This window comes from Anabrus simplex, chromosome 2, assembly GCF_040414725.1.
Source record: "Anabrus simplex isolate iqAnaSimp1 chromosome 2, ASM4041472v1, whole genome shotgun sequence".
Classification (NCBI taxonomy): Eukaryota; Metazoa; Arthropoda; class Insecta; order Orthoptera; family Tettigoniidae; genus Anabrus; species Anabrus simplex.
In genome coordinates this window covers 669,515,478-669,528,307 of record NC_090266.1, presented here as the reverse complement: position 1 = coordinate 669,528,307, position 12,830 = coordinate 669,515,478, and the positions used below count along the sequence as shown (strand labels likewise).

Here is a 12,830-nt window from a genome sequence, read left to right as displayed (position 1 = left end):
TGTGCAGCTGTGAGCTTGCATCCAGGAGACAGTGGGTTTGAATCCCACTGTCGGCAGCCCTGAAGATGGTTTTCCGTGGTTTCCCATTTTCACACCACGCAAATGCTAGGGCTGTACCTTAATTAAGGCCACGGCTGCTTCCTTCCAACTCCTAGGCCTTTCCTATCCCATCGTCGCCATAAGACCTATCTGTGTCGGTGGGACGTAAAGCCACTAGAAATACTGGTTTCCAGATGTTAGAAATCCATAATCCCTCAACTCCACAGAAGTTAATCGGGTGTTTATGAATTTCTATTACTTCTCTGACTTTTCTGTGGTGGAAGTGATGGTTAGAGCCAAGTAGCTTGGTTTAATCAAACAGGATGGGATTTCTACAGTGTGATGTGTGTTTGCCAAGGGGTGATTTCAAGAGCTGCTGGAGAAGTATTTGTCACATATTCTATCCATTTTGTGGTCAGTGATAAAAAATGTCTGTAACCGATTACTAGATTGGGTAGCGAATGCTCTCTTGTTAAAAGTGAATGAAAGAAACATCTGTGTTGCAATTGTCAGTGATCAATTAGCTGGGAAGTATAAACAAAAGAAAGTTCACTTACAATGAAAATTTGGGCACTTTGTATCTGGTTCTCAATACCGAAGAGTCACGGTGAAAACCGTCTCTTTGCATGTTCACACTGCAGTGAGTAAGTGCTTATTTCAAAGCCTGAGTATCACACCATTTTCATGGTGTACCAATACTCTTTTAAGATTACACCATATTTAATTATTAACATACCGCCCAATTTTGGGAACCAGCATATGCAGATAGTTATTGGTGACTTTAATTGCCACAGTACTTTATGGGGGCTACGAATTCAATGATGATAGTGGCATCACATTGCAGGAATGTGTAGAAGTAAGTCACCATACTCTCATACACGACTCTAAGCTCCCAGCATCCTTCAACAGTGGGAGATGGAGACAGGGCTATAACCCTGATCTTATATTTAACAGCAATAACATCAGCCAGCAATGTGTGAATTCAATGTGTAGCCTATTTCCAAAAATACTCAGCATAGACTAATAATGTGGCAAATATTTGCAGCAGTACAATCTGAGCGTTCCTCTCTGCAGGAGGTGTAGTTTTAAGAAAGCTAATTGGCTAAAGTTCATAGAATTGTTGGAGGCTGTCGTATCAACTATAGAGCCAACTCCAGAATTTTACGACATATTTTCTGCAGCTGTGAAAAAATGCTCCAGAATGTCTATACCTCGTGGTTGTCGGTCATCATGTATTCCAGGTCTCACTTCTGACCTAGCTGCCCAGTTCATGGAATACAAATCCATGTTCGAAGATAATCCTATATATGATTTTAAGATTGTCTTACAATTCTTTTTGTAACATCATGTACAGTACAGTACTTTACTTTAATTTTTCACTGATTTTCTTGCTATATTGTTATAAGACAAATTCATATAGTGTCAGACGTAGTATCATAATGTAGTCACAAGAAGTCGAATCAAATATTATGGTATGAATTACCAAATGCAAATCAAAAGAAACCACATTTCCCTTTCCAAAAATCAAATGATCATAAATATGTCTCTCAGTCATGGCCATCCATCAACGGCTGCTAACACTGTCTGAACAACGATCCATAACTTTCGTCACAGACAACACGGTTGCTAAGGATACACTACCATCATACATTTTTTGATGATAACTTCCATAATGCAAATTTTCAGATGACCACCAATCATAAGACATATTTTTGTCAGAATGGGTAAGACTAGATAAATTGTCTTCCACAAAGGCATGCAAAATAATAGGTGGTGCGAGTTCCTTCACATACCTGCCAACTTTCAAAAAGAGAAACCCAGAAGATCCTAAAGCAGAAAATGTTTTACAACACGTGCATGCATCGCAAAGTCTTGAGACATAGTGAAAAAAAAAAAAAAAAAATACGACCAGGGGGGAGATTACAAACAATACTAATACAAGTCAAATACATGTTATGATCACCCCTGAAATTAAATACTTACACAAAGTTACATCTTGATGAGTGCTCATCTGTTTCCACATAACACTGGGAACAGTTCACACAGTTCACAAACAGTGCTTTTCTGCACATTAAACTTGCACTGACCGGACGAGTTGGCCATGCGGTTAGGAGCGCGCAGTTGTGAACTTGCATCTGGGAGATAGTGGGTTCGAACCCCACTGTCGGTAGCCCTGGAGATGGTTTTCTGTGGTTTCCCATTTTCACACCAGGCTGTACCTCAATTAAGGCCACGGCCGTTTCCTTCCCATTCCTAGGCCGTTCTATCCCATCGTCACCGTAAGACCTGTCTGTGTTGGTGCGAGGTAAAACAAGTAGCAAAAAAAATAAATAAATAAAAATAAACTTGCACTGTTACTGTCAAAACTAAACTAAACATGTACACTTATTTACAAAATTCTGTCAAGTTGACAGTATGCAGACTATTATCCATCACAGGTTGGAGAGGACAAAAGGAGATGAGTTTCTTTACTTTCCTCATAAATTCTGGAGGAAAACTACTCGAGTAACATGGACCAGTACTTCTGGTTTTCAAAACAGAAATAGAATCCAGAATTTCATTTGACATTGAGGAACTAAATTGATTTTGGTTCTTTTTCATCAAGCTGAACACACGTTCACACTCAGCATTGCTGTGCGCAGTAGTGGCGATTGGGAATTAAAAGTGCGGGGGCAAAAACATGAAGAGACAACAAGCAGTACCTGGGTTTGTTAGATATAGCAGACGCGGGGTACATCAAAACTAAAAACCTATCCAATGTAAGTTTTGAAGCTCTCTGACTGAATTTCGACAGGGAGGTAAAGGTTGGCAGTTTGCCAACTTAAGTGCGGTAATAATAGTTTCGAGATTTTGATTCAATACTATACAATAAAACTTTCACCAAAAGAACGATATTACACATGTATTACAATTAAATAGAAATACAGCGTAATTACACAATTAAAAATTATTTGGTAATTGACTCACACTAAGAAACTACTGTAATAGACTGCCAGACTGACCGTGTCATCTCAAAACTCACGAGTCTCAAAACTCACGAGTCTCAAAACTCACGAGTCTCAAAACTCACGAATTCCAGGAAGAGGATTAGTAAGAACAGGTTTATCTACCTGGGCCAGTCTCAAAACTCATGAGCAGGGCCAGTTCTTCTTTGAATGGATTAGTGATGTGATAATGGAATAATTTTAATAATCGAATAACTTCCATACGATTATTTAAATAATCGAATGAATAATCAATTTAAATAATCGAATGTGTCATGAATAAGTTTTTCGGTTTTTCGGTTTAAATGTGTCGGGTAGACAATCTATTGAAATAAGCTAATAGATGAACCCTTATGAAAAATAGAAATAAGCTTTTTTTTTTTTTTCCAAATGAATCTCCAAGTGTTGAAACTAAATGAGTGACTTAACTGTCTTGATCATTAATATCTCTAAATAAAATTTCTTATTCATGTAAATGCCGCCTTCTGGCCGCATAATGGAACTAAGCCCCAGTACTACCAACTGACAGTTTCTTTTAACTAGCAGTCTACTTTAATTTTATTATGCTCCAGTCATGATTGGAAAGAAGAATGGAGTTGCTGCTGTTTTAAGGGAAGTACTGGATTGCTCCACACCTCGATGGTATGCACTAGCCATGCGCTTATAAATCTGTTACCTTATGTTTTCTTTTTCAGGTACTTTTAAAATTTGTTTAACAATACATTAGTTTCAACAGACTAAAGAACTTAACAGCCTTGGTGGGTGATTCAATGAGAATTCCATTGTAATTTGACTATTTCACAGTTAGAGTGTTACAAAATACCAATTCAAAATTGTGTACCGTTCTGTTCCGACAATGCTCCAGTCATGATTGGAAAGAAGAATGGAGTTGTTGCTGTTTTAAGGGAAGAACAGTCCTCTGTCTTTGTACTGGATTGCTCATGCCATTTGATTAACTTGGCTGCTGAGAAGGGTGCAGGCAGTTTGCCTGTTAAAGTTGATGAACTATTAGTCGACATCTTCTATTATTTAGAAAAGAGTTGTAAGAGGAAGGAACACCTTAAGAAATTCCAAGAGCTTCACAACAAGGAAATGAAGAAGATACTGAAACATGTTTGCACAAGATGGCTATCGTTAGGAAGGTGTCTGCAGAGGCTGTTAGAGCAGTGGGATCTACTACTTGGTTTCATTAAAGATGAGGTGCTTGTTAATTCTCAGTGTGTATCAACTACTAGCTTAACATCATTTACGATTCCAAAAGCTGAGCCTGATAGTTCCAAAGACTATGAAAAGAGGAAAGCTACTGAGTCGTCAGAATTGGTCGCTCCCAAAAAATTTGCATGTGTATCAAAATTGTGAAGAAGGTTTTGTCATCAGGAGTAAAAAAGCATACTGTGCCTTCCTCTATGCTGTCATTCCTTTATTTGAGAATCTCAGTTCTACACTTCTGAGTGCTTCCCCTCACATTCATAAACTACTAGAATTAATGTCAAACCTGTTAACCTCTCGGTGATGAAGTACCGAAACATGCAAAGGTTGCAGATGTTTAAAAAAATGAAGATGCCCAGTTTTCTTCTGTACAATTCTTTATAGAAAGATTTGCATCATTCCTGCCAAGGAAGGACAGTGAGTTGGTTGAGGATGTAATTAATGTGCTTCAAAACCAATTTGTAGCTCTTCAGATTGATGACTGTGCTACTGTTGAGAGTGAGAATCTGACAGATGATACCAAATGGGCTCGCTTGATGAACATTCGTGGAGCTGATGGTGTTCCTAAGTATGATAGGATATCCAGGGTAATGCTTTCTGTTCTGACTCTACCGCACAGCCAGTAGTGGTGATAAAGGGGGGCGAGGGGGGCACTTGCCCCCCCCCCCACTTTGTGAAGAAGACATTGCATTTTTATTCCATTTTAGCAGGCTGAAATTAGGAATTATAGGAATTATTTTAAAAGAAAAGCAATTTGTACAAGCATTGTTGTCTTATTAGCTAATTCTTTCCTTTATTTATTTAATTATTACCAAAATTACCAAAATTATTTGCAGAAATTCGCACAAAATGTCGTTCGTTCCGGCTAACCGATTTGCATAGCGCCACGGCAAGTAGTGGAGAATTTGCATGTGCTGTGAGGAAGGGTAACAGGGGTATATTTTTTGGCCAAGCACTGAGGTATGATTCATCCGTTTGCCGCGCGCATTCATCAGTCTGGTTACGTCTCAGAACTCACGAGTTTCAAAACTCACGGGCTAATATTAGTTAAAATAGTATCAAAACTCATGACTACAAACTGGTAGCTAAAGTAAACATTATAATGAGTCTCAGAATTCACGACTCTGGACAGCAGGTGCTTGCGATGACCGCAGGAGAGATGAGATGCGCGGTGACTCACACTTCCCTTTTTAGTCACCTCTTTCGACAAGCAGGGGATACTTTAGATGTTATTCTGCCACCCCAACCCACAGGGGAAATATAATGGCTGGTGAATGAAAGAGACCTAGGTGTATTATTATTATTATTACTATTATTATTATTATTATTATTATTATTATTATTATTATTATTATTAAAATATTTTTCTGTTGTCTTAAAGTTAATAAAATGCATTTTTACCTTTCACATAAATTTATAATAATGACATGTGGCGTCCGGGGAGGTCTGGTGCAGGTCTGTAGAGTTGATGCCGTATAGGCACCTGCACGTCTGTGAGGATGAGGCCCTACCTAAGATGAAGTCTAATGCAGAAGACGGCACGAACACCCAGTCCCCAAGCCATAGGAATTAACCAATGAAAGTTAAAATCTCCGACCCGAGCGGAAACCGAACGCCACACAATTTTGAATTGGTATTTTGTAACACTCTAACTGTGAAATAGCCAAATTACCATGGAATTCTCATTGAATCACCCACCAAGGCTGTTAAGTTCTTTAGTCTGTTGAAACTAATTTAGTATTAAGTTAAACAAATTTAAAAAGTACCTGAAAAAGAAAACATAAGATAACAGATTTATAAACGCATGGCTAGTGCATACCATCGAGGTGTGGAGGCTTTTTTAAAAAAGTTTTCATTCCCCTCCTCGAACGGGAGGGGTGGGCCTCCTTGAAGATTACGCCTTCACCCTGACCAGGAGTTTAGGGGGGTTGGAGAAGGAGCAATAGCGTTAGGAAGAGAGGAAATTTAAGTAATGAATAGGGAGGTGTGCGGATGATTTTTTATTTATTCATTTTTTCTGTTTTTATATTTTGTTTTGTTTTTATATGTGTTTTTCTTGTCTTTTATAATTTTCTCAAGGGCAGAATAATAATATTTAAAATAGAGTAATGTATAACCTTTTTTTTAAATACAAGTGAAGAATATGATTTATAATATTATTATTAATAGATACATACAGATTTTTATTATTAGAAGTACAGTATTATATCATATAATAATATAAGAGTGATGATAAACCAGAATACGATAGTAATGTGAAATAATTAATCATAATAAGCGGATTACATATTCATATTGGAGAACGATGTAGGATGTATACTGTGAAGAGAAGGAGAATAGAGTAGACATAGAATACAGCTATAATTAAAATGAAAGATTTAAGTGCATAGTGTGATAATATGGAAGGTGAACGGGGAGGATGATATCCTAGACCCCACGCTTGTTGGAACTGCCTGATGAGACCTTGAGTATAAGTGCTATCTGTAGGGGTGGTAAGGAATCGGATTTAGGGTGTCCGTCACAGTCTCTGTTTAGTCACCACCCTAGGGAGGGAACGAAATAGGTGATAGGGGGTCTGGACAAACTGCAGTGAGGGAAGGGGTGGACCGTGGAGGAGGTGGTTCAGAAGGGATGACCTTGGGCGAGGTGAGGCCATTTATAATGTCCAATAACAGACCAATTATATTGGTATTATAAATGTATTCATTTGGGACAAATATTTCAGGTTCTCTATGGGAATCAATTTCTGTAACATCTGATGGCCTAACAAGCATCAATTTTTAAAAATTAGACGAAGTCTCTTATAGTGCATTGCCACTGCCGGTGGCTCTACATAGCCTACGCAGTGGCCTCCATGGTATGCACGACCCACGAGTCTTGGTAGGTATGCTAGATAACAACTGATAAGCCCAAATTGGCATACTGGGGCATAACACTGGCAACAAGAACGAGTTAGCTGAAAAATTTATAATGTTCAATAATGGACCATTTATAGAGGTATTATAAATTTATTCATTTGGGACAAATATTTCAGGTTCCCTATGGGAATCTATTTCTGTAACATCCAAAAAGCTTTTTGATATTGTGACTTGTAACAGCACAATTTTTTTGATATGCAAATATAATAAATTGTGTTAGGTCCCAGCTATTGAACAAGAATTTTTGAAAGACCAGAGACGAGTAGCTCTGAGTGGAGTCAACATGCTAACATCCAAAAAAATTAATTAAAAAAGAAATAAGAAAGCGTAAAGATGCTATGCAGATTCAGAAAATTTAAGAACATTGCATTAAATCTTTCCACACAACTTTAAAAGGAAGCTCTGACATAAAAACAGATACAGAGAGTGGAAGTGAAAATGAATTTCCTGCACTTGGAGATATTGCACGTTCTTCAACATCAACTGCTGCACAACAAATGCGAGTAAAATTGTCCATCCTTGACTTTGGCTTATAGAGCTGCAGCAGTGATTGCTAGTGTGATGCTAAGAGATGTAGGTCTAGTTACAAACAAAGATAAGAGAAGAGTAACTAACAAAATGAAGGTAAAAGAGAATGAATTAAAAGTCAACTTAAGCTTAGGCCTACAAAAAATCCTGAGAATGAATAATCGAGTGATGTGTTGTTTCCTAAATATTTATTTTCTTGGTTGAAAGGTTAAAATTACAGCCCTAGAGAGAAGGGAAGAAAATTATTCTGAAAAAAACTCTAAGAGAGGAGCATATCCACTTATTAGAAGAACCTGGATCACATTTTTTTGGTTACACTACACCTGCATCTGGTTTGTCTCTTGCTATAAAAGAAAGCATAGTTCATTTTTTAAATGACAATAACATTAGCATGAAGAATGGTCTGGCTGTTGGGTGCGATGGAACTGCAACTAATACCAACCATAAAGGGGGGAGTGATTGTGTTGCTGGAGCAAGAACTTCAGAGCCCACTTCAGTGGCTCATGTTTCCTTCATGCATTGATGAAAATGAACTTCCGTGGAGCCAACTCTTCCATCATTTAGGTGATAAAATTGCAGGAACCAATGAATTTTCAAGCCTATATGACAAAGACTCCAACATTGTGTAGACCTTCCTGCCACATCATTTGAATCTATTGAAGGAAATGTCCTTTCAAGCCAAAGAAGATATAAGTTCAGATCAAAAATACATTTTCCATATCTGCTAAGCCATTACAAGTGAAACGTGCTCCCCTGACTTGTGCAATAGGAATCCTCAAAAACTGGCCCATTCAAGGTGGTTAACAGCTGCCAACTGAATATTGTGTTTGTATGTGAGTGCAGAGAGCCCAAGTGAGTCCCTTTGAATTTTAAAAACTTTCATTGTTAAAGAATATGCACCTGTTTAAGTTTTGTATTAAGGCGAATCCTTCATGCAAAGATGGTTCAAAGCACTTATGGTTAATCATTACATTTTCCCTTTATCTACCAGAAGATCTGAATGCATTGATCCAGTAAGGCATAGATATCAAAGATAATTTAATAAAAAACCACCTATTCAATACTTTCCACGTTTAATGTGGTTATTATCTACATGATTTTATGTAGACTTATTTAGGTGAGGTACATGTTTCACCCATTATTTTGGGCATCTTCAGCCTGTATACAACCTTTAGGTCAAGGTTTGGGACCTTTTTAACCAATATAAACATACCAATATATACACTATATACAATATATACATTATATACAATATATACCAGTGGCGGCGCGTGGATAAAGCGTTTGGGGGTTCACTGCTGTCGAAAATAACGTGTTGAGATTTATTGTTACTTGATGTTTACACAGATGTAAAATAGTGACATTGCTTGATTAGAAACGCGACTTTCCTTTGAAGGGACACGGCTACAGCTCGAAGAAGTTACCAAAACATTTTTTTTTTCTTCTAGTTGCTTTACGTCGCTCCGACACAGATAGGTCTTATGGCGACGATGGGACAGGGAAAGGCTAGGAGTGGGAAGGAAGCGGCCGTAGCCTTAATTAAGGTACAGCCCCAGCATTTGCCTGGTGTGAAAATGGGAAACCACGGAAAACCATTTTCAGGGCTGCCGACAGTGGGGTTCGAACCTACTATCTCCCGAATACTGGATACTGGCCGCACTTAAACTACTACAGCTATCGAGCTCGGTACCAAAACAATTAAGATGAAAGACGGAGAATATGAGGTGCAATTACTTAAAGCTGATCCAATTTCTTCTGATTTTGGAGACGTTGCTTGCGTACAAATAACTTCTTCAAGAACATGTTAGGCAGACTACTGTTATTTATGTATTGACGTATTTTGCTGCTTACTTTTCGTAAAACACGCATTACTAATGAAAAGCTCCAGGGGCTCTCAACTTGGGAGCGTGGGTTGGCAACCACGGGGCCCTTAGCTGAGTCCTGGCATTGCTTCCATTTACTTGCACCAGGCTCCTCACTTTCATCTATCCTATCTGATCTCCCTTGATCAAGTCTTGTTCTTTTACGACCCCAACGGTATTAGGGCACTCGAGACCCAGGGAGTGTTTAATTTTCACGCCCTTCGTGGCCTTTGTCTTTGTTTGGCCGACACCTTCATTTTCGAAGTGTAGGATCCCTTCCATTTCTTCTCTATGTTTAGTGTTATGTAGAGGATGGTTGCCTAGTTGTACTTCCTCTTAAAACAATCGCCACTTACTAATGAAACGTTTCATTAATTACATAAACTTAGGCTACGTACGCCTATTGATGCTATACAAAACGTAGTTTCTGAAATATTCTGGCTCATTGCGGTTAATTACATCAGAATTGCAAACTCGTCAAATTAAAACCCCTCCAAACCTACCACATACGGCAAACTTTTAACCGTGCGCTCTGACTGTGCTTCGGCTAATTTCGGAACTGCTCGATATAACTCGTGTGTATCGCTGGTCCAGTCGCCAGCGATTCCTGGGCTATGTTTTCCCTGCTCCTCACAGCCCCTCGCCTTGTGCTCCCTCCTTAAGTCTCACGGCCCCGCTCGCGCAATCCTGAAATTGAACCTCTTCGCTGGTTCCGAAGAGCAACAGAGTGTTAATGTCAAAAATACCGCTACGCGTGTGGATATACAGAGTTTATTAAAGGAATAGGCTGTAATAAACCATTTTACATAGACTTATCTATTTCTAGGGGGTTCACTGAACCAATGAACATATAGAACGCACCGCCACTGATATATACAAACATTAATGAACCCTTAAGATGGGTAACATAAGTTAATACACTTAAGTTTTTTGGTCCTAATCTATCTAATATGAAAAACGTTCAAAACTAAAATGGATCTTCTTTTTGGTAAAGAGGATTACATATCGGGGTTTATGTGACCCCTATATCATATCATGTTCTTGACGTACCGTGTCTGTTGACAGGATGTGTCGTCAACAATAAGTGGAGATTTGAACTGATTGTAGGTTGGTCAACGTCAAGAACATGATATGATATAGGGGTCACATAAACCCCGATATGTAATCCTCTTTACCAAAAAGAAGATCCATTTTAGTTTTGGACATTTCTCATATTAGATAGATTAGGACTAAAAAACTTAACTGTATTAACTTATGTTACCCATCTTAAGGGTTCATTAATGTTTGTATATATTGTATATAATGTATATATTGTATATAGTGTATATATTGGTATGTTTATATTGGTTAAAAAGGTCCCAAACCTTGACCTAAAGGTTGTATACAGGCTGAAGATGCCCAAAATAATGGGTGAAACATGTACCTGACCTAAATAAGTCTACATAAAATCATGTAGATAATAACCACATTAAACGTGGAAAGTGTTGAATAGGTGGTTTTTTAATTAAATTATCCTTGATATCTATGCCTAATGTCATCTTCAATACGGAACAATAATGAGAGTTATTACTTGTAAATTATTCCAGTAATTCAGAAAAATGCCTATTTTGTTCATCCTGAAAATATGATTTTGAGTTTCCTAACTGATGAAATAAAAACATATCAGATTATTAGGTTTCTACTGAATTTTGAAAGTTAGAACTAATCATAAACCCGGCGTCAATAACTTTTTCATTCCTAAGATTGACTTTGCTGCTGAGGGCTACACTGATATGATTTCATGGCAGGACTGTTAAATAAAGGAACCTCCCATTACAATGGGCTTAAAGGAAGAAGAGATTCAACAACTGCTTGAAACTGAGGACGACGAGTATTTTACTTCAACAAATGTATTAAGTTTACCCTGTCATACACCAGCAGTAGAGAGACATGTGAAACTAGTGTTCAAGGCATCAACAGCAGTTTGTGGCATCACTACGAGAGATGACTTTGTACAAGCGAGGATAGAAAGTTGCAAAATTATGCCATCTTTAGAAACAAAAGGACATTTCAGTCTCTAAATATTCAAATGTGATTTCTAGATTTAAAGTATGTAATATTGCAATTATCTGCTTCTCTCTCTTCTTTTTATAATAATAATAATAATAATAATAATAATAATAATAATAATAATAATAATAATAATAATAACTTTACTGGCTTTATGTCCCACTAACTACTTTCATGGTTTTCGGAGATGCCGAGGTGCCAGAATTTAGTCCCGCAGGAATTCTTTTACGTGCCGGCACGAGGCTGATGTATCTGAGCATCTTCAAATACAGTTGAGCTTAAGCAAGCAGTGACAACAGATGTTCTGAGTGGTTAGTACCAAGACATGATTTCAGTTGAGCAATATCGAGCAGTGATTGGAAGATGGCAGAGAAGATAAAAACAATAAGGAGAACGGAGAGCAAGGGTGATATGGAAAGTATGAGGGAAGTGGCACTGGTGGCAGTTGTGGTGGCAGTCCTACTAGTTATTGGGGTCGTAGAATTGAACCCCGGTCCTAATACAAGTGGAAACATCAGTTGGGAAGAAACTGAAGCCATTAAGGAGGTGGTGAAGGATGTAGTTAAAGAGGCGTGTCAAATGGACCAGATTAAATAAATGATAAGGGATCAATCAAAGGAGATGAATGATATGAAGAGGTGGATGCAAGAAAAAGTGGGTGAGACAACGTCCAAGGCGGGAAGCAATGCGGAAGAAATAGTGCTACTGAGGAAGAAGGAGAAAAATTTGAAAGAGGAGGTGACAAAGCTGAAGAGAGATGAAGCAATTAGTAGCCAGGAACGTACGAGGAAATGTATATTTATTTATGGTGTTCAAGAAGGAGTGAAAGAGAATAAAGTGGATTTAGTGTACAAAGTGGTGGAGGTGATACAAAATAAAATGAAGATTAACTCCAGTGAAGTGGACATTGGCGATGTAGAAAGGGTAAGAAAAGTGAGAGGATATAGGCCAATTAAGGTCAGGTTGTTATCTATCTTGATGGCCGATATTGTGGTGAGAAACGCAGGGAATCTACAAGGCAAGAAAGTGTGGGTTAAGAGAGACATGGGGAGTGAAGGTAGTAAGAGTTTTAGAATCTTAAGAAAGCATCTAGTGATAGCCAGGAACCAAGGTCTGAGAGCATACATTAGGGGCCAACAACTTGTGGCAAATGGAAGATGATGATTTAGATACTCTTATAGAAAATGAATTGCAATTAATCAAGTGTGGATGGGAGGTAGTTTTAAGAGAAGATAATATTG

The 12,830-nt window shown here is 38.1% G+C and overlaps 1 protein-coding gene across 2 annotated transcripts in view; it reads right to left on the bottom strand.

Moving 5' to 3' along the window:
* anchor (integral membrane protein GPR155 homolog anchor) overlaps window positions 1-12,830 on the bottom strand; it is a 267,223-nt gene that overhangs the window by 155,584 nt on the left and 98,809 nt on the right. The window lies entirely within an intron of this gene.